Genomic DNA, 27,622 nt, shown 5'->3' on the forward strand with positions numbered 1-27,622 from the left:
GCCTTTAAAGAGGATATGGTTCGGGTACAGTCAAGGTACATTCCCACGAAGGGGAAAGGGAGGGCAACCAAAGGCAGAGCTCCCTGGATGACGAAAGAGATAGAGAGTAAGCTGAAGTAGGAAAAAGGGGCGTGTGATAGATGTCAGGTCGAGAATACAAGTGAGAACCAGGCTGAATATAGAAAGTTCAGAGGGCAAGTGAAAAAGGAAATAAGAGGGGCAAAGAGAGAGTACAAGAATAGATAAAAAGAAATCAAAAAGTCTTCTCTAGGCATATACAGAGTAAACGGGTAGTAGGAGGGGTGGGCCCGATTAGGGACCAAAAAGGAGATCTACGCATGGAGGCCGAGGGCATTACTGAGGTTCTAAATGAGTACTTTGCATCTGTCTTCACCAAGGAAGAAAATGCTACCAAAGTCATAGTGAAAATGGAGGTAGGTGAGATACTGAATGGGATAAAAATTGATAAAGGGGAGGTACTAGAAACGCTGGCTGTATTTATAAGTCACCAGGACCTGAAGGGATGCATACTAGGATGCTGAGGGAAGTAAAGGTGGAAATTGTGGAGGTACTGCCCATAATCTTCCAATCCTTCTTAGATATGGGGTGGTGCCAGAGGATTATTACATCCTTGTTCAAAACAGGGTGTAAGGGTAAACCCAGCAACTACAAGCCAATCAGTTTAACCTCGGTCGTGGGGAAATTTTTAGAAACTATAATCCGGGACAAAATTAACAGTCACTTGGACAAGTGTGGAATAATTAATGAACACCAGCACAGATTTGTTGAAAGCAAATCGTGTTTAACTAACTTGATTGAGTTTTTTGGTGAGGTAACAGAGAGGGTTGATGAGGGCAATTCGGTTGACGTGGTGTACATGGATTTCCAAATTTGATAAAGTGTCACATAATAGGCTTGCCAGCAAAGTTGAAGCCCATAGAATAAGGGACAGTGGCAGCATGGATACGAGATTGGCTAAGTGACAGGAAACAGAGAGTAGTGGTGAACGGTTGTTTATCGGACTGAAGGAAGGTATACAGTGGTGTTCCCCAGGGGTTGGTATTAGGACCACTGCTTTTCTTGATATATATTAATGACTTAGACACAGGACCAATTACAAAATTTGCAGATGGTGCAAAACCTTGAAGAATAGTGAACAGTGAGGAGGGTAGTGATAGACTTTAAGAGAACATAGACAGGCTGGTAGAATGGGCGGACACATGGCAAATTAAATTTAATACAGAAAAGTGTGAAGTAATACATTTTGGTACGAAGAACGAGGAGAGGTAATATAAACTAATGGGTACAATCCTAAAGGGGGTGCATGAACAGAGAGTCCTGGGGGTATGTGTGCACAAATTATTGAAGGTGGCAGGGCAGGTTGAGAAAGTGGTTTAAAAAGCATACGGGATCCTGGGCTTCATAAATAGAGGCATAGAGTACAAAAGTAGGGACGTTTTGATGAACCTGTATAAAACACTGGTTCGGCCTCACCTGGAGTATTGTGCCCAATTCTGGGCACTGCACTTTAGGAAGGATGTGAAGGCCTGAGAGAGGGTGCAGAAAAGATTTACGAGAATGATTCCAGGGATGAGGGATTTCTGTTACGTGGATAGACTGGAGAAGCTGGGGTTGTTTTCCTTAGAGAAGAGAAAGTTGGGAGGAGATTTGATCGAGGTGTTCAAAATCATGAGGGGTCTGGACAGAGTAGAGAAAGAGGAACTGTTCCCATTGGCGGAAGGGTCGAGAACCAGAGGACACAGATTTAAGGTGATTGGCAGAAGAACCAAAGACGACATGAGGGAAAACTTTTTTACACAGTGAGTGGTTAGGATCTGGAATGCGCTGCCTGAGAGGGTGGGGGAGGCAGATTCAATCGTGGCTTTCAAAAGGGAATTGGATAAATACCTGAAGGAAATGTTTTGCAGGGCTATGGGAAAGGGCGGGGAGTGGGACTAGCTGAAGTGCTCTTGCAGAGAGCCGGCATGGGCTCGACAGCCCGAATGGTCTCCTTCTATGCTGTAACCGTTCTGTGATTCTAACACCTTCGAGGCTTAATGTGGCAAGTCAATAGAGGGATTATACCAGCTCTAACATTAGCTTATTGATGATGAGATAGAAGCAGAAAGAAAGCAAAAGGTGATGTCATAGCCAAGGGGGCAAGTGATTGGTGTGTAATTTTTCTTTTCTTTTCCTTTATCAGTAGGTAACCTTTATCATTGTTGTTTCCAACTTAAGTTAATCTAGGGGTTAAGTCATGGCAGAAGAGCTTGGACACGTGTAATGCTCCTCCTGTGCTATATGGGAACTCAGGGACGCTTCCTGTGTCCCTGATGACTACATGTGTGGGAAGTGTATCCTGCTGCAGCTCCTGACAGACCACATTGTGGCACTGGAGCTGCGGGTAGAATCAGTCTGGAGCATCCACGATGCTGAGGATGCTGTGAATAGCACGTTTAGTGAGTTTGTCATACCGCAGGTAAAGGTTACACAGACAGATAGGGGATGGGTGACCAACAGGAAGAGCAGTGCAGAGGTCCTCTGCGGTCATCCCCCTCCAAAACAGATACACCGTTTTGGGTACTGCTGGGGGGGATGACTCACCAGGGGAGGGCAGCAGCAGCCAAGTCCATGGCACCATGGGTGGCTCTGCTGCACAGGAGAGCAGGAAAAAGAATGGGAGAGCTATAGTGGTAGGGGATTCTATTGTAAGGGGAATAGATAGACGTTTCTGCGGCAGCAATTGACATTCCAGGATGGTATGTTGCCTCCCTGGTGCAAGGGTCAAGGATGTCTCGGAGCGCTTACAGGACATTTTGAAGGGGGAGGGTGAACAGCCAGTTGTCATGGTGCATATTGGTACCAACGATATAGGTAAAAAACGGGATGAGCTCTTACAAGGTGAATTTAGGGAGCTAGGAATTAAATTAAAAAGTAAGACCTCAAAGGTAGTAATCTCAAGATTGCTACCAGTGCCACGTGCTAGTCAGAGTAGGAATCGCAGGATAGCTCAGATGAACTTGTGGCTTGAGGAGTGGTGCAGAAGGGAGGGATTCAAATTCCTGGGACATTGGAACCGGTTCTGGGGGAGGTGGGACCAGTACAAACCGGATGGTCTGCACCTGGGCAGGACCGGAACCAATGTCCTCGGAGTAGAGTTTGCTAGTGCTGTTGGGGAGGGGTTAAACTAATATGGCAGGGTGATGGGAACATCTGCAGAGAGACAGAGGGAAGTAGAATGGGGGCAAAAGCAAAAGATAGAAAGAAGAAAAGTAAAAGTGGAGGGCAGAGAAACCCAAGGCAAAAAGCAAAAAAGGCCACATTACAGCAAAATTCGAAAAGGCCAAAGTGTGTTAAAAAGACAAGCCTGAAGGCCCTGTGCCTCAATGCGAGGAGTATTCATAATAAGGTGGATGAATTAACTGCACAGGCAGCAATTAATGAATATGATATAATTGGCATCACGGAGACATGGCTCCAGGGTGACCAATGCTGGGAACTCAACATCCAGGGGTATTCAACATTCAGGAAGGATAGACAGAAAAGAAAAGGAAATGGGGTAGCGTTGCTGGTTAAAGATAAAATTAACGCAATAGTAAGGAAGGACATTAGCTTGGATGATGTGGAATCTGTATGAGTGGAGCTGCGGAATACCAAAGGGCAGAAAACGCTAGTGGGAGTTGTGTACAGACTATCAAACAGTAGTAGTGAGGTTGGGGACAGCATCAAACAAGAAATAGGGATGTGCGCAATAAAGGTACAGGAGTTATCATGGGCGATTTTAATCTACATATAGATTGGGCTAACCAAACTGGTAGCAATACGGTGGAGGAGGATTTCCTGGAGTGTATTAGAGATAGTTTTCTAGACCAATATGTCGAGGAACCAACTAGAGGGCTGGCCATCCTAGACTGGGTGATGTGTAATGAGAAAGGACTAATTAGCAACCTTGTTGTGCGAGGCCCCTTGGGGAAGAGTGACCATAATATGGTAGAATTCTTTATTAAGATAGAGAGTAACACAGTTAATTCAGAGATGAGGGTCCTGAACTTAAGGAAAGGTAACTTCGATGGTATGAGATGTGAATTGGCTAGAATAGACTGGCGAATGATACTTAAAGGGTTGACGGTGGATAGGCAATGGCAAACATTTAAAGATCACATGGATGGACTTCAACAATTGTACATCCCTGTCTGGAGTAAAAATAAAACGGGGAAGGTGGCTCAATCGTGGCTAACAAGGGAAATTAAGGATAGTGTTAAATCCAAGTAAGAGGCATATAAATTGGCCAGAAAAAGCAGCAAACCTGAGGACTGGGAGAAATTTAGAATGCAGCAGAGGAGGACAAAGGCTTTATTTAGGAGGGGGAAAATAGAGTATGAGAGGAAGTTTGCCAGGAACATAAAAACTGACTGCAAAAGCTTCTATAGATATGTGAAGAGAAAAAGATTAGTGAAGACAAACGTAGGTCCCTTGCAGTCAGATTCAGGTGAATTTATAATGGGGAATAACGAAATGGCAGACCAGTTGAACAAATACTTTGGTTCTGTCTTCACGAAGGAAGACACAAATAACCTTCCGGAAATACTAGGGGACCGAGGGTCTAGTGAGAAGGAGGAACTGAAGGAAATCCTTATTAGGCGGGAAATTGTGTTGGGGAAATTGATGGGTTTGAAGGCCGATAAATCCCCGGGGCCCGATAGTCTGCATCGCAGAGTACTTAAGGAAGTGGCCCTAGAAATAGTCGATGCATTGGTGATCATTTTCCAACAGTCTATCGACTTTGGATCGGTTCCAATGGATTGGAGGGTAGCTAATGTAACACCACTTTTTAAAAAAGGAGGGAGAGGGAAAATGGGTAATTATAGACCAGTTAGCCTGATATCAGTAGTGTGGAAAATGTTGGAATCAATTATTAAAGAGGAAATAGCAGCGCATTTAGAAAGCAGCGACAGGATCGGTCCAAGTCAGCATGGATTTCTGAAAGGGAAATCATGCTTGACAAATCTTCTGGAATTTTTTGAGGATGTAACTAGTAGAGTAGACAAGGGAGAACCAGTGGATGTGGTGTATTTGGACTTTCAAAAGGCTTTTGACAAGGTCCCACACAAGAGATTGGTGTGCAAAATTAAAGCACATGGTATTGGGGGTAATGTACTGACGTGAATAGAGAACTGGTTGGCAGACAGGAAGCAGAGAGTCGAGATAAATGGGTCCTTTTCAGAATGGCAGGCAGTGACTCGTGGGGTGCCGCAAGGCTCAGTGCTGGGACCCCAGCTCTTTACAATATACATTAATGATTTAGATGAAGGAATTGAGTGTAATATCTCCAAGTTTGCAGATGACACTAAGCTGAGTGGCGGTGTGAGCTGTGAGGAGGATGCTAAGAGGCTGCAGGGTGACTTGGACAGGTTAGGTGAGTGGGCAAATGCATGGCAGATGCAGTATAATGTGAATAAATGTGAGGTTATCCACTTTGGTGACAAAAACGCGAAAGCAGAATATTATCTGAATGGCGGCAGATTAGAAAAAGGGGAGGTGCAACGAGACCTGGGTGTCATGGTACATCAGTCATTGAAAGTTGGCATGCAGGTACAACAGGTGGTGAAGAAGGCAAATGGTATGTTGGCCTTCATAGCAAGGGGATTTGGGTATAGGAGCAGGGAGGTCTTACTGCAGTTGTACAGGGCCTTGGTGAGGCCTTACCTGGACTATTGTGTTCAGTTTTGGTCTCCTAATCTGAGCAAGGATGTTCTTGCTATTGAGGGAGTGCAGCGAAGGTTCACCAGACTGATTCCCAGGATGGCAGGACTGACATATGAGGAGAGATTGGATCAACTGGGCCTGTATTCATTGGAGTTTAGAAGGATGAGTGGGGATCTCTTCGAAACATATAAAATTCTGATGGTACTTGACAGGTTAGACGCAGGAAGAATGTTCCCGATGTTGGGGATGTCCAGAACCAAAGGACACAGTCTAAGGATAAGGGGTAAGCCATTTCGGACTGAGATGAGGAGAAACTTCTTCACTCAGAGAGTTGTTTACCTGTGGAATTCCGTACCGCAGAGAGTTGTTGATGCCATTTCATTGGATATATTCAAGAGGGAGTTAGATATGGCCCTTACGGTTAAAGGGATCAAGCAGTATGGAGAGAAAGCAGGAAAGGGGTACTGGGGTGAATGATCAGCCATGATCTTATTGAATGGTGGTGCAGGCACGAAGGGCTGAATGGCCTACTCCTGCACCTATTTTCTATGTTTCTATGTCACTGATCACTTCTGGCCAATGTCTATAATGTTGGTCAATGTTCAACATAAATAATTCAATTTCGCCAGGAAACATTGAACCAGATTGCTACTTGTGGGAGTGAAGTAAAGCTCATAGGACAGGGGTTGTTGCAAGTCCTCCCATTGCTGGTGAGTTGGTTGGTTCTTCCCAGATAGAACAATCTTCGCGCACTCCTCACGTACAGTGATAAGTCTCAGAATATATTGGTCCCTACTACTTCTGTTAGTTAGTTTGTGAATGAATACTTTATAAACTTCAAAAATAAATCGCAAAAGACCTTGCTGTCTCATAAATATTGTTACATCACTGGCTATGACTTCAGTTTATGTGGTTCCTGACACCATAATTACAGGAAGCATCTCCAACTGACGCTAAACAATGTAACGTCATTTTATGGTTGTCACACTGTCGGATGTCTGCAGCAGTTTAAAACAAAAGACCATACGATTGCATTGTTTGAACAGGATATGAGTCGAGCCTTTTTTTTAAACCTCTCTGCCTCTCTTTCCTCCTTTAAGGCGCTCCTAAGAACTTATCTCTTTGACCCAGCTTTTGGTCATCTCGGTGTCAAATTCTTGTCTTCCAAGCACTCCTGTGAAGCGCCTTAGGACATTTTACTACGTTAAAGGCACTATATAAGTGCAAGTTGTTGTTGTTATCTAACTGTAGAAATGAATAAAAGCGACATCCTGCTACAGAACTTGTACATTAGTATGCATCAACATTCAAGTGAAATCCAAAAAACAGTGCTGAAAGGTCACTGCTTTTAGTATTGTAAATTTAGTAGACAGATACAATATGTAATGAGTCAAATGATTGTTTCAAAATTGTTAGAGCAATAGTAAATAAACAATCTGTGCTGTTCTGAAAAGACGATGAAGAGGAGGGATCCTTTCAGTAATACAAAGCGGGAGCTATCATTACAATATGCTCCTATTCTCTTCAAGTACAGTACCTATACACTTATCCCTGGTATTCAATTAAGAGGAGTGGACAAAAAATATGATTGAGCAAGTACTTGGGTGATGTTCAGTAAAGGAGCTTTTTGCTGCAGGTATCAGACTGTTAGCTGCATGGTGAGCCTCGCAAGAAGCACTTGTGCTGGAGTGTGAAGTGCCAACGAGTGGAGCTGCAGTGTTGTGCACGGTGCATTGCTACCTGCAGTCCCCTTTGCAAGTGAATTTCCACTGGAAGCTGTAGTGCAATGTTAACCGGACTGGCCCATTGGGAAATTGACGGGATCGGGTTTCACACCGCATTTACTCGCCATCGAAGTCAACAGAGTGCCATATTGGGTGGAGCATAAAACTGCCGTTCCTCCTCACCCTGTGGGCTTCCCGCGCAGCCAATTGGGTTAAAGTTACCCCGACCAAGCGGAGACTGGGCATTTCTTCTCAATAAAGAATGGAAGATCAGAAGGAGCGTAATCCTCAGAGCAGAACTGATAGACTCACAGTAGCAGATCACCCTCTCAGTCAAAGATGATGTAAAACACAACGAAACACAGCTGAAGAATGGGAGGGACAGGGGAGAGGGGGGGATACTTTAAATATAGAAGGAAACAACAGGGTCAGGGATATTGACCGTGAGTCCAGACGCATTTCAGGGTCCAAATTTACTTTACCGCAAAACCAGCATTATTATTATTTCCTGCATATGGGTAAATGTAACTCAGATTTAAACCATCAAACACATATTATGGTATATCACTCATTGGAGAATATGTGGGATGCCCACACTTTCGCATCACCTCTGATGATGGAAAACTATATGCTGCCCGATCAGAGTACAGGCTAAACTACTTGTTCAAATTTATTTATTGCTACAACACCAGATAGAAGCAAACATATTTACCAACATATTGACACAGTATAAAAGACAAACTTATACGACATATACTGTCTAAAAGTATAAAAGGACAGGTTCTGAAATCCTTGCTGCTCTTCTGAGCCAATCAATAAAATAATGGTGAAAAAAATTATGATGGAGGGAATGCATTGAGATTACAGGTCAGATAACAAGTTGTTTCTTTTATCCTGGCAAGGAGTGGAATAGAGGTGTACAAGAGGACCCCCAGTTTTGAGAGAAGTATCCAGCAGATTTTGGAGAGTTGGTAAGGGAAGAGCGGGGAAACCAAGCTTCATGGAGAAGATACTGAACTTTCATTTGAGGTCAAAGGAGATAGTGAGACAAAGAATCTTAGTAGTTGAGGTGGGGGCTATCAAAGATAAAAGGTTAAAGGTTATTGGTTAGACTTGCAAGGAACATGAAGAAACTGTTTTTTCAAAGTAGCCTCATCATCTCCTACCTGTGCAACTTCCTTCAGCCTTACATCCCTTCTCATTCTCCCTGGGTCTCCAACTCTGGCCTTCTGAGCATTGTTCATACACCCCCACCCTGTTTGGTCCATCACCGAGGCAACGTTTTTAACCTCAGGCCTGCTCTCTGGAATGGCCTCCCTAAAATCCTCCATCTCCACGACTCTCTCCACCTTCAAAACTCTCTCAAAATCCATCTTTTCAATTACCTTTTTAGTCACTTCTCCTAACTCTCCCACCAAAGCTTGGTAACTCTTCTTTTGTTTCTTGCGTCTACTTTTTCCCCTCTGCAAAGCACCTTGGATGTCTTTTACAGTAAAGGTGCTATAGAAATATAAACTATTATAGAAAGTGCATTCCGCAAGGTAAGATCACAGTCGCTCTGAACCCGGTACATCCCATACAAACTCTACAAAGCTTTACAGTGCAGTAAACACTTCCTCGGGATCCTAGGCAGGATTTGTGCTTTTGCAGAATGCCAGTGCACCTTGGTCATGGCCCTTAACCTCTGCTCCTGACCTTGGTCGATTTTCCAGGATCGTGGCACTTAGCGTATTTGAGGTGGCTTCTGCCATGGGTGCCACCTGGGGGCCCAGAGAGTGGCTGTGGCACACCGCAGAGGCCTACCACAGATCAACATTGCTGGCAGCCTCTTTGCTGGCTGAAGAAGTTTGCAAAGCTTTTCTTTACAACAAAACCTCAGTGTGTGTAGTTGATCACTCAGGCCCAGAGGGCCTTCCATTTTAGATCCCCCTCTGCTGACATAACATTGTTACATGCCAGGAACGGAGAGAGATTTCTAATGCCATATTTGGATGTTTTGTGACTTCCAATATAACTAGCTGGGATGATCAGAGAACCAGTAGACCGGTTGAAGTTACCGGCACATTGTTCTCCAGCAGAGAATCTAAGCCCCTTTGTCTAAAAAGACCAACAGTTCTCATTATGAGAAGCTTTCATCATTCTTTGTTATATATCAAGAAAATTTTTCTTTTGCATATTTTTGACAAGTATCTGCAAACGAAAGCCATCTGTCTGTGGCTGGAGCCACAGCGAGATTATTTTTGATGTTTTTTTTTGGTTTGTTTCTGTTATTAACCTCGTCCCTTCAATTTGCTTCCAACTAAGCCAGACAGCAGAAAACGCTCCCTTTCAGATTCAAACATATCCAGTCAGGTAACTGCATTTTTGTTTGCAATCATTTGATTGGAATGTTTAAACTTAAACTATCCAATCAGATAACCAGAATTTCACAAGCCTGCTGCTGGTAACTTGTTACGGTATCATCATCATAGGCAGTCCCTCAAAATCGAGGCAGACTTGCTTCCACTCTAAAAGTGAGTTCTTAGGTGGCTGTACAGTCCAATATGGGAATTGCAGTCTCTGTCACAGGTGGGAGAGACAGTCGTTGAGGGAAAGGGTGGGTGGGACTGGTTTGCCGCACGCTCCTTCCGCTGCCTGCGCTTGTTTTCTGCATGCTCTCGGCGACGAGACTCGAGGTGCTCAGCGTCCTCCCTGATGCTCTTCCTCCACTTAGGGCAGTCTTGGGCCAGGGATTCCCAGGTGTCAGTGGGAATGTTGTACTTTATCAAGGAGGCTGTGAGGGTCCCCTTGAAACTTTTCCTCTGCCCATCTGGGGCTCGCTTGCCGTGTAGGAGTTCCGATTAGAGCGTTTGGCTTTGGGAGTTTTGTGTCGGGCATGCGGACGATATTGCCCGCCCAGCAGAGCTGGTCGAGTGTGTTCAGTGCTTCGATGCTGGGGATGTTGGCCTGAGCGAGAACACTGATGTTAGTGCATCTATCCTCCCAGGGAATTTGCAGGATCTTGTGGAGCCAGCGCTGGTGGTACTTCTCCAGCACTTTGAGGTGTCTGCTGTATATGGTCCACGTCTCTGAGCCATATAGGAGGGCTGGTATCACTACTGCCCTGTAGATCATAAGCTTGATGCCAGATATGAGGTCCTGGTCTTCAAACACTTTTTTCCTCAGGTGACCAAAGGCTGCACTGGCACACTCGAGGCAGTGTTGGACCTCGTCGTCGATATCTGCCCTTGCTGATAGTAGGTTCCCGCGGTATGGAAAATGGTCCACGTTGTCCAAGGTAACGTGGATTTTGATGACCGGGGGGCAGTGCTGTGAGGCGGGGTCAGGTTGGTGGAGGACCTTTGTCTTATGGATATATGTTTAGACAACTACAATAGAAACGCAGAGAACAGCACCAGCCCGTGTACATGGCCTTCTTTGACCTTACAAAGGCCTTTGACACTGTCAACCGTGAGGGACTATGGAGCATCCTCCTCCGTTTCGGCTGCCCCCAAAAGTTTGTCACCATCCTCCGCCTGCTCCATGACGACATGCAAGCCGTGATCCTAATCAAAGGATCCACCACAGACCCAATCCACGTCCAGACCGGGATCAAGCAGGGCTGCGTCATCGTGCCAATGTTCTTCTCGATCTTTCTCGCTGTAATCCTCCATTTCACGCTCAACAAGCTTCACCTGGAGTGGAAGTAAACAATAGAACCAGTGGGAACCTGTTCTACCTTCCTCGCCTCCAGGCTAGATCCAAGGTCATCCCATCCTCTGTCATCGAACTACAGTACGTGGACGACACTTGCGTCTGCGCACTCTCAGACGGCAAACTCCAAACCATCGTCAACATCATCACCGAGGCATACGAAAGCTTAGGCCTTACGGTGTAGAATCTTAATATCACTCAATAGGCAGCTGTGATACCATGGAATTCATGTCTGCAGCAGGTGCAAATCAGCAGATGTTTAATTAGCCGCACTGATGAGTAGGTACGAGGACAAATATGAGTCAAAAGTCAATAGTACTGTGCGGGGGTTTGAGAGAAACACTTTCAGTGCATTCTCCTCGCAGCTTGTCAAAAGTAAAGACGTTTTTTTTTTCTTGCTTGTGAGAACAAATTCCAACATTTCCCAGGAGCAAAAAAGTCTGCTGGACACACAAAATCTTTGCCGCCCATGACAGGGGCAACCTGTCATGTATTCAACCAGCATTGTAACTCATGTATAAACTGACCTAAATTGTACACCGTGAGAACACTGACCACTAGGTGGGAGATACTCCTAACCTGGACCTTCAGGTATAAAAGGGGAAGCTCCACCCACCTTCATCACTTGAGTGCTAAGGAATAAAGGACAGGTCACAGACTGACCTTCTCTCAAGCATGGGCCTCGTGTGCATTTACACTGTGTAGTGAGGACGTATCAATGGCGACAAGAAATTGGGATTTAAACCACGCGAGCATGGCCACTAGCAGAACAGACGAGAGGTACTGTGTTAAGGAATGGTTTGGACAGAGATTCATAGAAACATAGAAAATAGGTGCAGGAGCAGGCCATTCAGCCCTTCTAGCCTGCACCGCCATTCAATGAGTTCATGGCTGAACATGAAACTTCAGTACCCACTTCCTGCTTTCACGCCATACCCCTTGATCCCCCGAGTAGTAAGGACTTCATCTAACTCCCTTTTGAATATATTTAGTGAATTGGCCTCAACTACTTTCTGTGGTAGAGAATTCCACAGGTTCACCACTCTCTGGGTGAAGAAGTTTCTCCTTATCTCGGTCCTAAATGGCTTACCCCTTATCCTTAGACTGTGACCCCTGGTTCTGGACTTCCCCAACATTGGGAACATTCTTCCTGCATCCAACCTGTCCAAACCCGTCAGAATTTTAAACGTTTCTATGAGGTCCCCTCTCACTCTTCTAAACTCCAGTGAATACAAGCCCAGTTGATCCAGTCTTTCTTGATATGTCAGTCCCGCCATCCCGGGAATCAGTCTGGTGAACCTTCGCTGCACTCCCTCAATAGCAAGAATGTCCTTCCTCAAGTTAGGAGACCAAAACTGTACACAATACTCCAGGTGTGGCCTCACCAAGGCCCTGTACAACTGTAACAACACCTCCCTGCCCCTGTACTCAAATCCCCTCGCTATGAAGGCCAACATGCCATTTGCTTTCTTAACCGCCTGCTGTACCTGCATGCCAACCTTCAATGACTGATGTACCATGACACCCAGGTCTCGTTGCACCTTCCCTTTTCCTAATCTGTCACCATTCAGATAATAGTCTGTCTCTCTGTTTTTACCACCAAAGTGGATAACCTCACATTTATCCACATTATACTTCATCTGCCACGCATTTGCCCACTCACCTAACCTATCCAAGTCACTCTGTAGCCTCATAGCATCCTCCTCGCAGCTCACACTGCCACCCAACTTAGTGTCATCCGCAAATTTGGAGATACTACATTTAATCCCCTCGTCTAAATCATTAATGTACAATGTAAACAGCTGGGGCCCCAGCACAGAACCTTGCGGTACCCCACTAGTCACTGCCTGTCATTCTGAAAAGTACCCATTTACTCCTACTCTTTGCTTCCTGTCCGACAACCAGTTCTCAATCCACGTCAGCACACTACCCCCAATCCCATGTGCTTTAACTTTGCACATTAATCTCCTGTGTGGGACCTTGTCGAAAGCCTTCTGAAAGTCCAAATATACCACATCAACTGGTACTCCTTTGTCCACTTTATTGGAAACATCCTCAAAAAATTCCAGAAGATTTGTCAAGCATGATCTCCCTTTCACAAATCCATGCTGACTTGGACCTATCATGTCACCATTTTCCAAATGCGCTGCTATGACATCCTTAATAATTGATTCCATCATTTTACCCACTACTGAGGTCAGGCTGACCGGTCTATAATTCCCTGCTTTCTCTCTCCCTCCTTTTTTAAAAAGTGGGGTTACATTGGCTACCCTCCACTCGATAGGAACTGATCCAGAGTCAATGGAATGTTGGAAAATGACTGTCAATGCATCCGCTATTTCCAAGGCCACCTCCTTAAGTACTCTGGGATGCAGTCCATCAGGCCCTGGGGATTCATCGGCCTTCAATCCCATCAATTTCCCCAACACAATTTCCCGACTAATAAAGATTTCCCTCAGTTCCTCCTCCTTAATAGACCCTCTGACCACTTTTATATCCGGAAGGTTGTTTGTGTCCTCCTTAGTGAATACTGAACCAAAGTACTTGTTCAATTGGTCTGCCATTTCTTTGTTCCCCGTTATGACTTCCCCTGATTCTGACTGCAGGGGACCTACGTTTGTCTTTACTAACCTTTTTCTCTTTACATACCTATAGAAACTTTTGCAATCCGCCTTAATGTTCCCTGCAAGCTTCTTCTCGTACTCCATTTTCCCTGCCCTAATCAAACCCTTTGTACTCCTCTGCTGAGTTCTAAATTTCTCCCAGTCCCCAGGTTCGCTGCTATTTCTGGCCAATTTGTATGCCATTTCCTTGGCTTTAATACTATCGCTGATTTCCCTAGATAGCCACGGTTGAGCCACCTTCCCTTTTTTATTTTTACGCCAGACAGGAATGTACAATTGTTGTAATTCATCCATGCGGTCTCTAAATGTCTGCCATTGCCCATCCACAGTCAACCCCTTAAGTATCATTCGCCAATCTATCTTAGCCAATTCATGCCTCATACCTTCAAAGTTACCCTTCTTTAAGTTCTGGACCATGGTCTCTGAATTAACTGTTTCATTCTCCATTCTAATGCAGAATTCCACCATATTATGGTCACTCTTCCCCAAGGGGCCTCGCACAATGAGATTGCTAATTAATCCTCTCTCATTACACAACACCCAGTCTAAGATGGCCTCCCCCCTAGTTGGTTCCTCGACATATTGGTCTAGAAAACCATCCCTTATGCATTCCAGGAAATCCTCCTCCACCGTATTGCTTCCAGTTTGGCTAGCCCAATCTATGTGCATATTAAAGTCACCCATTATAACTGCTGCACCTTTATTGCATGCACTCCTAATTTCCTGTTTGATGCCCTCCCCAACATCACTACTACTGTTTGGAGGTCTGTACACAACTCCCACTAACGTTTTTTGCCCTTTGGTGTTCTGCAGCTCTACCCATATAGATTCCACATCATCCAAGCTAATGTCTTTCCTAACTATTGCATTAATCTCCTCTTTAACCAGCAATGCTACCCCACCTCCTTTTCCTTTTATTCTATCCTTCCTGAATGTTGAATACCCCTGGATGTTGAGTTCCCAGCCCTGATCATCTTGGAGCCACGTCTCCGTAATCCCAATCACATCATATTTGTTAACATCTATTTGCACAGTTAATTCATCCACCTTATTGCGGATACTCCTTGCATTAAGACACAAAGCCTTCAGGCTTGCTTTTTTAACACCCTTTGTCCTTCTAGAATTTTGCTGTACAGTGGCCCTTTTTGTTCTTTGCCTTGGGTTTCTCCGCCCTCCACTTTTCCTCATCTCCTTTCTGTCTTTTGCTTTTGCCTCATTTTTGTCTCCCTCTGTCTCCCTGTATAGGTTCCCATCTCCCTGCAATATTAGTTTAACTCCTCCCCAACAGCACGAGCAAACACTCCCCCTAGGACATTGGTTCCGGACCTGCCCAGGTGCAGACCGTCCGGTTTGTACTGGTCCCACCTCCCCCAGAACCGGTTCCAATGCCCCAAGAATTTGAATCCCTCCCTGCTGCACCACTGCTCAAGCCATGTATTCATCTGCGCTATCCTGCGATTCCTACTCTGACTAGCACGTGGCACTGGTAGCAATCCCGAGATTACTACTTTTGAGGTCCTACTTTTTAATTTAGCTCCTAGCTCCTTAAATTCTTTTCGTAGGACCTCATCCCTTTTTTTACCTATGTCGTTGGTACCAATGTGCACCACGACAACTGGCTGTTCTCCCTCCCATTTCAGAATGTCCTGCACCCGCTCCGAGACATCCTTGACCCTTGCACCAGGGAGGCAACATACCATCCTGGAGTCTCAGTTGCGTCCGCAGAAACGCCTATCTATTCCCCTCACCATCGAATCCCCTATCACTATTGCGCTCCCACTCTTTTTCCTGCCCTCCTTTGCAGCAGAGCCACATTGTTAAAGCAGCACACAGTTCTCCAGGCAGACAAGGGCAGTCAGGCATGCCCCAACATATAGTCGAACCCAGAGGGGGAGTTCAACAGAGACAATGGCAAGCTGAACAGCGATTCACGCCATTGCAAGGGACAATGCGGCCAGTAATGGGGCCATCAACACCTGTTAATGGCGCATTCAAGGACAATAACAGGGGCAGTCAGGGGCGATCGACTGGCAAGGGACATTTTGTTTCAAACCGCAACTCATGCTGGAGGCGTGGAGGCATACATTCAGCCGGAGTTTGCAGAGATGAGCAAAATACCTGCAGAAATTGCAGAAATGGACACTGGGGGAAATCGCTGGAAGCTGAAGTTCAGCGAGTTCATGTGGAGCACGTATACAGTTCATACACCAGGACGCCACCGATAATGATGAAAGTGCTCCTCAATGGCATCCCAGTATCAATGAAGTTAGACACAGGTGCCAGCCAGTCCCTGATGGGTATCAAACAGTTCGAAAAGTTGTGGGCATCCAAGGCCAGGAGGCCAAAATTATCGCCGATTGACGCACAGCTACGGACTTACACAAAGCAGATCATTCCGGTGCTAGGCAGCGCCACGGTAGTCGTGACCCACAAAGATTTGGAGAACAGGTTGCCACTCTGGATTGTCCCGGGGACGGTCCCGCACGACTGGGGAGGAGTTGGCTTGCTGTCATGAACTGGAAATGGGGCGATGTCAATGCAATTTCCTCTGTGGAGCGAGTATCATGCTCACAGATCCTGGACAAATTTGATTCATTATTTCAACCCGGCATTGACACTTTCATGGGGGCCAAGGTAGTGATTCACATAAACCCGGACGCCAGACCAGTACACCACAAGGCCAGAGCGGTGCCGTACGTGATGCGGGAAAAGATAGAAGGCGAATTGGACTGCCTGTTGAGGGAAGGCATCATCTCGCCAGTCGAATTCAGTGACTGGGCGAGCCCGATTGTGCTGGTGCTCAAGGCGGATGGGTCGGTCAGGATATGTGGCGATTACAAGGCCACCATCAATCGGGTGTCACTCCAAGACCAGTACCCGCTACCGAGAGCGGAGGATCTCTTTGCGACGCTATCCGGTGGCAAACTTTTTTCAGCTTACATGACCCACGAGCTGGCGAGTGAGTCGAAGAAGCTGACCACCATCACGACACACAAGGGATTGTTTGAGTACAACAGATGTCCGTTCGGGATTCGCTCAGCCACCGCGATCTTCCAACGAAATATGGAAAGCCTCCTCAAGTCGATTCCAGGGACGGTGGTTTTTCAGGACGACATCCTCATTACGGGTTACGATACTGAAGAACACCTCCACAACCTGGAGGAGGTGCTACGCAGACTGGACCGGGTAGGGCTGCGACTCAAAAAGGCGAAGTGCGTCTTCCTAGCTCCAGAGGTAGAATTCCTGGGGATGAGGGTAGCAGCAGACGGGATCAGTCCCACTGCATCCAAGACGGAAGCGATCCAGAGAGCACCCAGACCCCGTAACACGACGGAGCTGCGCTCGTTCCTGGGGCTCCTGAACTATTTTGATAACTTTCTTCCCAAATTGAGCACGCTGCTAGAGCCGCTACATGTGCTCCTACGCAAAGGTCGCGAATGGGTCTGGGGGGGACAGCCAGGAAAGGGCTTTTAATAGACCACGCAATTTGTTATGTTCCAACAATCTGTTAACGCTATATGACCCATGTAAGAAACTTGTGTTAACGTGCGATGCGTCGTCCTATGGTGTCGGGTGTTTGTTGCAGCATGTCAATGCCAAGGGTCAGTTACAGCCGGTAGCTTATGCCTCCAGGAGTCTGTCCCAGGCAGAAAGGGGCTATGGGATGGTAGAAAAGGAGGCGCTCGCACGTGTATATGCGGTAAAGAAAATGCATCAGTACCTGTTTGGCAGGAAATTTGAGCTGGAGACAGATCACAAACCCCTAACGTCCCTTTTGGCCGACAACAAGGCCATAAATGCAAACGCATCAGCCCGCATACAGTGGTGGGCACTCACGTTAGCTGCCTATGACAACACAATTCGGCACAGACCGGGCACCGAAAACTGCGCCGATGCACTCAGCAGGCTCCCACTAGCCACCACTGAAGGGGCTACCGAGCATGCTGCTGAGATGGTCATGGCTGTTGAAGCTTTCGGAAGTGAAGGCTCACCCGTGACAGCCCATCAGATTAAAGTCTGGACAAATAGAGACCCGCTATTGTCTCTAGTCAAGAAATGTGTCCTGAATGGGGACTGGGCAGCCACGTACAGGGCATGCCCTGAGAAATTTAAACCATTTCACAGGCGCAAGGATGAACTCTCGATTCAGGCCGATTGCCTACTGTGGGGAAAACGAGTAATCATGCCCCTGATGTGCAGAGAGGTGTTCATCAGAGAACTCCACAATGGGCACCCGGGCATTGTCACGATGAAGGCAATTGCCAGGTCACACGTTTGGTGGCCAGGGATAGACGCAGATCTGGAACTTTGTGTTCGCAGGTGCAACACGTGTGCCCAGCTGGGCCATGCGCCCAGGGAAGCCCCCCTTAGCCCCTGGCCATGGCCCGCCAAGCCTTGGTCATGCATCCATGTGGACTACGCAGGTCCTTTCATGGGGAAAATGTTTTTGGTTGTAGTAGATGCCTACTCCAAATGGATCGAGTGTGATATTTTAAATTCAAGCACATCTTCTGCCACGATAGAAAGTCTATGGGCAATGTTCGCCGCCCACGGTCTACCGGACATCTTGGTCAGTGACAATGGCCCGTGCTTCACAAGCACTGAATTCCAGGACTTCATGGCAGGCAATGGAATTAACCATGTTAGAACGGCACCGTTCAAGCCGGCCTCAAACGGCCAGGCAGAACGAGCAGTGCAGATAATCAAACAGGGGATGCTCAGATTCCAAGGGGGTTCCCTACAAACCCACTTATCGCGCCTCCTGTTGGCCTATAGATCCCAACCACACTCGCTCACAGGGGTTCCACCCGCAGAGCTACTAATGAAAAGAACACTCAAAACCCGATTATCCCTTATACACCCCACCATGAAAGAAATTGTTGAGAGCAGGCGCCAGTCACAATATCACTACCATGACAGGAATGCGAGGGCGCGATGTATTGATGTAAATGAACCTGTTTTTGTCCTCAACTACGCTGCAGGGCCCAAATGGTTCACAGGCACTGTGGTTGCCAAGGAGGGAAATAGGATTCTGGTCGTTAAACTTACCAATGGACAAATCTGCCGCAAACATGTGGATCAAACAAAAAGGAGGTTCAGCAAACCCATAGAAGAAGCAGAGGAAGAACACGATATAGAGTTCACTCCACCACAGGTGACCGAACACCAGAACCAAAGGGAGGAGAGCCCAATCACTGTTGGCAGTCTGGACAGGCCTGAGGCACCGCAAACAGCAGACACTCAGGCCAGCGCCCAACAACCAGAGCCCCAACTCAGGTGCTCTACAAGGGAGCGTAAACCACCAGAGAGACTCAACCTGTGATCCCAATAAGACTTTGGGGGGGGAGGTGATGTCATGTATTCAACCAGCATTGTAACTCATGTATAAACTGACCTAAGTTGTACACCGTGAGAACACTGACCACTAGGTTGGAGACACTCCTAACCTGGACCTTCAGGTATAAAAGGGGAAGCTCCACCCACCTTCATCACTTGAGTGCTAAGGAATAAAGGACAGGTCACAGACTGACCTTCTCTCAAGCATGGGCCTCGTGTGCATTTATACTGTGTAGTAAGGACGTATCACAACCATTTTCTAGAGTCATGCAGCCAATATGGGTGGCTCGCGGAGGGAGCATAGAGTTACATCCGGTCTGGTTCTGGGTGACAATCCCAGAATTTAATCCTTTAAGGGCGGGGGGCGGGGGAGAAAATCACTGGTTTGGGATTGGGCTAATATTTATAAAGGATTTCCAGAGCTTGCCCAGTGAACCTTTCAAGATGAGAACTGTGAAGCACAACAGATGAGCCTAAAGCTGCTGGCCATTCATAGCCAATGTGGAAAATCCAGTCCCAGCCTGTTTCCTTGCACAAAGAGCTCTTTTGATGGATGTCAAATTCAGTAACTGTGAGTCATTTTCAGATGTCTAAAAATAGCCAATCTACATAGTTTCTTTTAATATCCCTGACATTGGAAGGCATTCCGTCTGTTCAGTGCTTGCAGCAACTTGAATACTGACAATCTAGCCGCTACTTTCATTATCTATCAGCTTTAAACAGCTTCGACTTCTTTTACTTTTCAGAATGCATTTATTTATTTTTAACTTAGTGCCATTCGAGGGAGATTTTTCTGTTTCCTTCCCGCGTTCTCTCTAAGTTTCCAAATTTATTTACAGGAGGTCAGAGATGTAATATTTTTTTAAAGCCCGATACGCATGCTGGAGCTTTCAACTGTGGCTGGGGTGTAAAATGGGCGACATCGAATCGGCAGCCTCTTGTTCAAGTCAACAGAAAGGAAAATTAGCGGGGCGCGTAATGGCCAGCCAATTTGATACCACCCGTCGAAGTTGAAAGTGCTGCCTTTAGATACTAATGAATTTCTTAGGGTTAACACAGTGGGTGTATCTATATGTTTAAAATAATTCAAAGATATCACCATAGAAAGGCATTATTCTTTAGCTAAGGTGTTTCATAAAAAGATATAACTGGGGCATACTTGAGTTATACTTGATCAATACTCACAATGAACACGATACATATTTCTGGCAAACAAATTTATGGTGCAGGAGAGCCCCGTCAGAAGGAGTTATTTATTGCAATATAGAAATGAAGGCTAGATTATATCATATTGGCATCCCAGCTGTATTGCCATATTTGGAGTTATTGATCAATATACCTAGGTAAAATCGGTGTCCAGAATTAATGGTCATTGGAAGGGAGAACTTACCAGGCCAGAAGAAGATAAATTATTGGTTTTAAAGAATATTTTCCAAGTGTCATGTATTTTTTTAAATTTTAAAAACATGTTTTTTGACCCACTTCGTTGAGAAAACTTTGTGCCATTGGTCTTGGCACTGCCTTATTCTGCTCAAGTCCTTGAAATATTTTTTTGGGGAAAAAAAGGGAAAGTATTGGCGCAATAGCAGGCAGATAAGGATGCACCACAGGAGGACTGAGCTCACCTTCCATTACCTTCCCAGCCACAAACAACGACAGACGGGCACATATCTGGAATTGTTAGAGGACATTTATGTGAGCAGACATTAACCACAAAACAGTTGTGGACCGTTCATGCCTTAGACTAACTGTAGCCCCGCTGCCTAATAGGGAGGTGACGTACAGTCCCAAACAGGGCAACCCTTCTTGCATCAATCTACGGCAGCCTAACATCCACTTCACCAGCTATGGAACAGGTGTCAGGTGCTGTGACACTTGCTCCGAGTCGGTCCTGTACCTCAGCATTAGCTTCCTTGTCCCTTCATTTCTGCCTGGTGCTGTGTTTCCTAATCTTCCTCTTGAACCTTAGAAAGGCTGCGAACGGTTTGAAGAGCTTTTTAAACTTTAATCTGTATGAATTTTCATCCCCTTAGGTGCCCCCACACATTTAAGTGACCACGTCACTTTGAGTACCCCCAATCCTGTCATTTTCTGCTCCTCCCTATTTTTTTATTTTTTATTAATTTATTCATTCCTGGAATGTGGGTGTCGCTGACAAGACCGGCATTTATTGCCCATCCCTAATTGCCCTTGAGCTGATGGTGGTGGTGAGCCACCTTCTTGAACTGCTGCAGTCCGTGTGGTGAAGGCGCTCCCACAGTGCTGTTAGGGAGGGAGTTCCAGGATTTTGACCCAGCGACGATGAAGGAACGGCCGATATATTTCCAAGTCAGGATGGTGTGTGACTTGGAGGGGAATGTGGAGGGGGTGGTGTTCCCATGCACCTGCTGCCCTTGTCCTTCTAGGTGGTAGAGGTCGGGGTTTGGGAGGTGCTGCCGAAGAAGCCTTGACGAGTTTCTGCAATGCATCTTGTAGATGGTACACACTGCAGCCACGGTGCACCGGTGGTGGAGGGAGTGAATGTTGAAGGTGGTGGTTGGGGTGCCCATCAAGTGGGCTGCTTTGTCCTGGATGGTGTCGAGCTTCTTGAGTGTTGTTGAAGATGCACTCATCCAGGCAAGTGGAGAGTATTCCATTACACTCCTGACTGGTGCCTTGTAGATGATGGAAAGGCTTTGGGGAGTCAGGAGGTGAGACACTCGCTGCAGAATACCCAGCCTCTGACCTGCTCTTATAGCCACAGTATTTATGTGGCTGGTCCAGTTAAGTTTCTGGTCAATGGTGGCCCGCAAAATGTTGATAGTGGGAAATTTGATGATGGTAATGCCGTTGAATATCAAGGGAAGATGATTAGACTTTCTCTTGTTGAAGATGGTCATTGCCTGGCACTTGTGTGGCACGAATGTTACTTGCCACTTATCAGCCCAAGCTCGAATGTCATCCAGGTCTTGCTGCATGTGGGCACAGACTGCTTCATTATCTGATGAATTGCCAATGGAACTGAACACTGTGCAATCATCAGTGAACATCTCCACTTCTGACCTTATGATGGAGGGAAGGTCATTGATGAAGCAGCTGAAGATGGTTGGGCCTTGGACGCTGCCCTGAGGAACTCCTGCAGCAATGTCCTGAGGCTGCGATGATTGGCCTCCAACAACCACAACCATCTTCCTTTGTGTTAGGTATGTCTCCAGCCAGTGGAGAGTTTTCCCCCTGATTCCCATTGATTTCAGTTTTACTGGTGCCACACTCGGTCAAATGCTGCCTTGATGTCAAGGGCAGTCACTCTCACCTCACCTTCGGAATTCAGCTCTTTTGTCCATGTTTGGATCAAGGCTGTAATGAGGTCTGGAGTTGAGTGGTCCTGGTGGAACCCAAACTGAGCATCGGTGAGCAGGTTATTGATGAGCAGGTGCTGCTGGATAGCACTGTCGACTACACCTTCCATCACTTTTCTGATGGTTGAGAGTAGACTGATAGGGCGGTAATTTTCCAGCTTGGATTTGTCCTGCTTTTCGTGGACAGCTATGTAGGCATCTATCCAGCTGCCTGCACAAAAGGCAAAGCTTCACTGGGGTTTGTGAATAACTATGGAAATTTGCACCCAGTCAGTGCACTGCACTGCTGGCTAGATGAGATGTGCACCAGAACTTTAACATTTATGAACTTTGCTAGGATCCCTAAAAACTACCCTTATTGCCTCAAAACACAGACCTGTGACAAATAATTGGAACAAACAAGCAGTTTTCTTAAAGTGGCTTGCCTCCTGATCGAACTGACCATCTTTGCCACATCATCAGCTATATGTTGACACATACTTTTGTTGGCTTAGGCTCAATGATTTGCAGCAAGCTTAAACAGCGTCACTGAAAGTACTGAGCAGCCGGGGGCTCATTCCAGTCATCCACTGGCTTCATAGACGATACTGGCATTCAAAAACAGACCACAAAGATAATAAAGTTATTTTTGAATGCAATATTATAACATTAAAAATCACATTTATCATATCATTTAAAATATTGCAGAATAAGATCAAGTAATCTATGGATGAGCCTCTTACAGGTTGAGTTTTCGTAGTGCTTGGTGAAGGAAGAGGGTGGGGCAACCACGTTCAAAGATTTCCAAAATTAAAACTTATCTCTGTTGGTTTTACAAATCAGAAGTGAATGAAAAAAATGGGAGATAAAAAATGCTCATGGTTGGCGGTTCCAAGTCTGAGATTTGTTGAAGCAGAACTCTTGTCGATTCCACATTGTTTGTGACTGTAAGCAAGCCACATCATTACTTGTGCTACTGAAGCAACCACAGTACTGAATTAACACTGGAGTTACACTTCATGTGAAACTCATGGCTTGTAATACTGCACAGAATTACAGCACTTCCACCCTAGAGGCTAGATGTGACATCAGAAGATAGTCACCAGAAAAAGTGCATTAAAAAGCAACTTTGTGAATTGAAGGAACAATTGTTATCATATAAGAACATAAGAATTAGGAGCAGGAGTCGGCCATTTGACCTCTCAAGCTTGCTCCGCCATTCAATAAGATCATGGCTGATCTGATCATGGGCTCAGCTCCACTTCCCTGCCCGCTCCCCTTAACCCTCGAGTCCCTTATCATTCAAAAATCGGTCTATCTCTACCTTAAATATATTCAGTGACCCAGCCTCCACAGCTCTCTGAGGCAGAGAATTCCAAAGATTCACAACCCTTTGAGAGAAGAAATTCTTCCTCATCTCTGTTTTAAATGGGCGACCCCTTATTCTGAAACTATGCCCCCTAGTTCTAGATTCTCCCACGAGGGGAAACATCCTCTCTGCATCTACCTTGTCCAGCCCCCTCAGAATGTTATGTTTCAATAAGATCACCTCTCATTCTTCTAAACTCCAATGAGTATAGGCCCAACCTGCTCAACCTTTCATCATAAGACAACCCCTTCATCTCAGGAATCAACCTCGTGAACCTTCTCTGAACTCCAATGCAAGTATATCCCTCCTTAAATAAGGAGACCATATATAAAACAGGTTGAGTGCCGAGGGTTTAAACCTCTCGATATCAAAATGGGAAGAAGAAAAACATGCAAGAAACTAGCTTTATCAAATTCTAATTGAAACAGAAACTGTGCAACAGTTACAGGGAAGTGTTTGTGTTTGGTAGATTTACACTCATGACCAGTTCTCATTTATTCCATAGACTTTGCACAACAAAAAACAGGGCACATCTTTGTCGAGTGTGGCAGGAAACTAGTATAACAGGGTTAGAAAGATTCTCCTAAAGTGACATATTATTGGCGAAAAACTTAGATATATGAAAATCCATAGCTTGCTTTCTTTGGCGAGAATACTTGGCCTGTTAAGAGTCAAACCAATCAATAGGCAATTGTGCATTGTAATTATTCGTGCATGAGTGGGCAAGAACATGGCAAATGGAATATAATGTGGAGAAATGTGAAGATAGAAAAAATAGAAAAGCAGAGTATTTTTTAAATGGTGAGAGATTGGGAAATGTTGGTGTTCAGAGGGACCTGGGTGTCCTTGTACACAAATCACTGAAAGTTAACCTGCAGGTACAGCAAGCAATTAAGAAAGCAAATGGTATGTTGGCCTTTATTACAAGAGGATTTGAGTCTAAGAGTAAAGACTGCAATTATATAGGACCCTGGTGAGACTGCACCTGGAGTATTGTGCACAGTTTTGGTCTCCTTACCCGAGGAAGGATATACTTGCCATTGAGCGAGTGCAACGAAGGTTCACCAGACTAATTAAAATATGGTTGTTCAAAACACAATACCATCCTGCTTTTCAGTCAACATGTCTTTAACACATCACTATAAAAATTTAATTAAACTTTCTGTTCGTTCCTCAGATGATTTTCAGGTACAAAAATGTAACATTTTCCAAACACAATTAGACTTGTGTGGCATTTTGGTAAGTAATGTTACATAAAGTATTAAACTGTTAAGAGTTTCAAGTAGTTTTTTTTGGGGGGGGGAGGTGCACCTGACTAGAAAGGATAATTTCCTCTTTTCTCAGAAAATTTCTTTGATTCATTTCAGCTCCAGAAAATCTTGTGATGTTGCTTTTAAGCCTTGACCAAGAGGAAGTGAATAGAAAGATTGTGCCTTCCTTTTATTTTACACACAGAGTCATCTTGTTCAGTCAGATGTCAAGCCACGTTCATTGACTAAAAATAACTGAGTTCATCATGTGTTCTTTTCATTCGCCTTTTGATTATGGTGACTAAGTTGAGAAAAAATATGCACCATTGCTGAACAGGTCGCAGTACAATGTACAATGTACTAATTCATAGAGAGTCAGAGACCACTGACAACAAGGATGGGCATCTGCTTTTATTTAGTCTACAGACTTGACTTTGAAGGACCCCAATTTTATGTCATCTTAAAGGCACAGCTAAGGTCATATCACCATGAAATGTTGGGAACTGTTGCGAGTAAACCAGCATTGCCCACAAATATCTTCTCTGAACCATCAATGACCCAGCCAAATACCTGTACTGCGACTGGACCTCTCATAGGCATCGACACATACTGTTATCCCATCTCCTGACAAAATGTCTGGAACATGAACTCTTCATCACCCACACCCTGTTCCGCCAAAGAGACAAATACAAGGCATCGTGGCAACACCCTCGCTCCAAACGCTGGCACCTGCTTGACTATGTCATCGTCTGAGCCAGGGATCGCAAGGATGTGCGCATCACCCGCACCATGACAGGAGCTGACGACTGCTGGACGGACCACCGCCTCATCTGATCCAACATGAACATTGCCCCAAAGCAGAGGGGACAGCAGCAGCAGTTCCGCAAAAAAGTTAATGCCAGGGCACTTAGAGACCCAGCTAAGAGAGTCCTATACTACCAGTGCCTCACAGCCAACCTGGCATGCCATGATGACCCTGAGATGCTGAATGCCCACAGCGCTTGGTGTGTCCGCCAGGCCTCTATAACCAGTGCCTGTGAAGAGACATTTGGTCACTCAACCAGAAAACATCAGGACTGGTTTGATGAAAATGATCAGGAGATCGAAGAACTAATAGATCGCAAGCGCAAAGCATTTCTGAGCCTCAAGCAACAACCCAATTCAGGAGCTGCAAAACAACATTACAGACGGTTCAAGGCTCAGGTCCAACAAAAAACCCAGGACCTAAAGAACAGGTGGTGGATGGAGAAAGCACAGGAGATACAACAACCGGGGTCAAACAGGGCTGCGTCATCGCTCCAACCCTCTTCTCAATCTTCCTCGCCGCCATGCTCCACCTCACAATCAACAAGCTCCCCGCTGGAGTGGAACTAAACTACAGAACCAGTGGGAAGCTGTTCAACCTACGCCGCCTCCAGGCCAGGTCCAAGACCACCCCAACCTCTGTCGTTGAGCTACAGTATGCGGACGACGCCTGCGTCTGCGCACATTCAGAGGCTGAACTCTAGGATATAGTCAATGTATTCACTGAGGCTTATGAAAGCATGGGCCTTACGCTTAACATCCGTAAGACAAAGGTCCTCCACCAGCCTGTCCTCACCGCACAGCATTGCCCCCCAGTCATCAAGATTCATGGCGCGGCCCTCGACAATGTGGACCATTTCCCATACCTCGGGAGCCTTTTATCAACAAAAGCAGACATTGATACGGAGATTCAACATCGCCTCCAGTGCGCCAGTGCAGCCTTCGGCCGACTGAGGAAAAGAGTGTTTGAAGCCCAGGCCCTCAAATCTACCACCAAGCTCATGGTCTATAGGGCTGTAGTAATACCCACCCTCCTGTATGGATCTGAGGCATGGACGATGTATAGAAGGCACCTCAAGGTGCTGGAGATATATCACCAACAAAGTCTCCGCAAGATCCTGCAAATCCCCTGGGAGGACAGGCGCACCAACATCAGTGTTCTCGATCAGGCTAACATCCCCAGTATTGAAGCACTGACCACGCTCGATCAGCTTCGCTGGGCAGGCCACATAGTACGCATGCCAGATACGAGATTCCCTAAGCAAATGCTTTATGCGGAGCTCCTTCATGGTAAACGAGCTAAAGGAGGACAGCGGAAACGTTACAAGGACACCCTCAAAGCCTCCCTGATAAAGTGTGACATCACCACTGACACCTGGGAGACCCTGGCCGAAGACCACCCGAGATGGAGAAAGTCCATCCGGGAGGGCATTGAGTTCTTCGAGTCTCAATGCAAAGAGCGTGAAGAGGCCAAGCGCTGGCAGCGGAAGGAGCGCGCAGCAAGCCAGCCCCACCGACTCCTTCCCTCAACGAATGTCTGTCCCACCTGTAACAGGGTCTGCGGCTCTCATATCGGACTGTTCAGCCACCAAAGATCTCCCTTAGGGAGTGGAAGCAAGTCTTCCTCGATTCCAAGGGGCTGTCTATGCTATCCCATCAGAGACACTACCTTACTCTAACAGAGCACCACGGAACATAGGGATTGGAACAGTTATGTACTGGCCCAGTCCTAAGAACCCAAGATTATCAGAGTGGATGAAAGCCCCATATTAGCCCACAAAGGGTTCTGACACATCAG

This window comes from Pristiophorus japonicus, chromosome 20 (genome assembly GCF_044704955.1).
Source record: "Pristiophorus japonicus isolate sPriJap1 chromosome 20, sPriJap1.hap1, whole genome shotgun sequence".
Taxonomy (NCBI): domain Eukaryota; kingdom Metazoa; phylum Chordata; class Chondrichthyes; family Pristiophoridae; genus Pristiophorus; species Pristiophorus japonicus.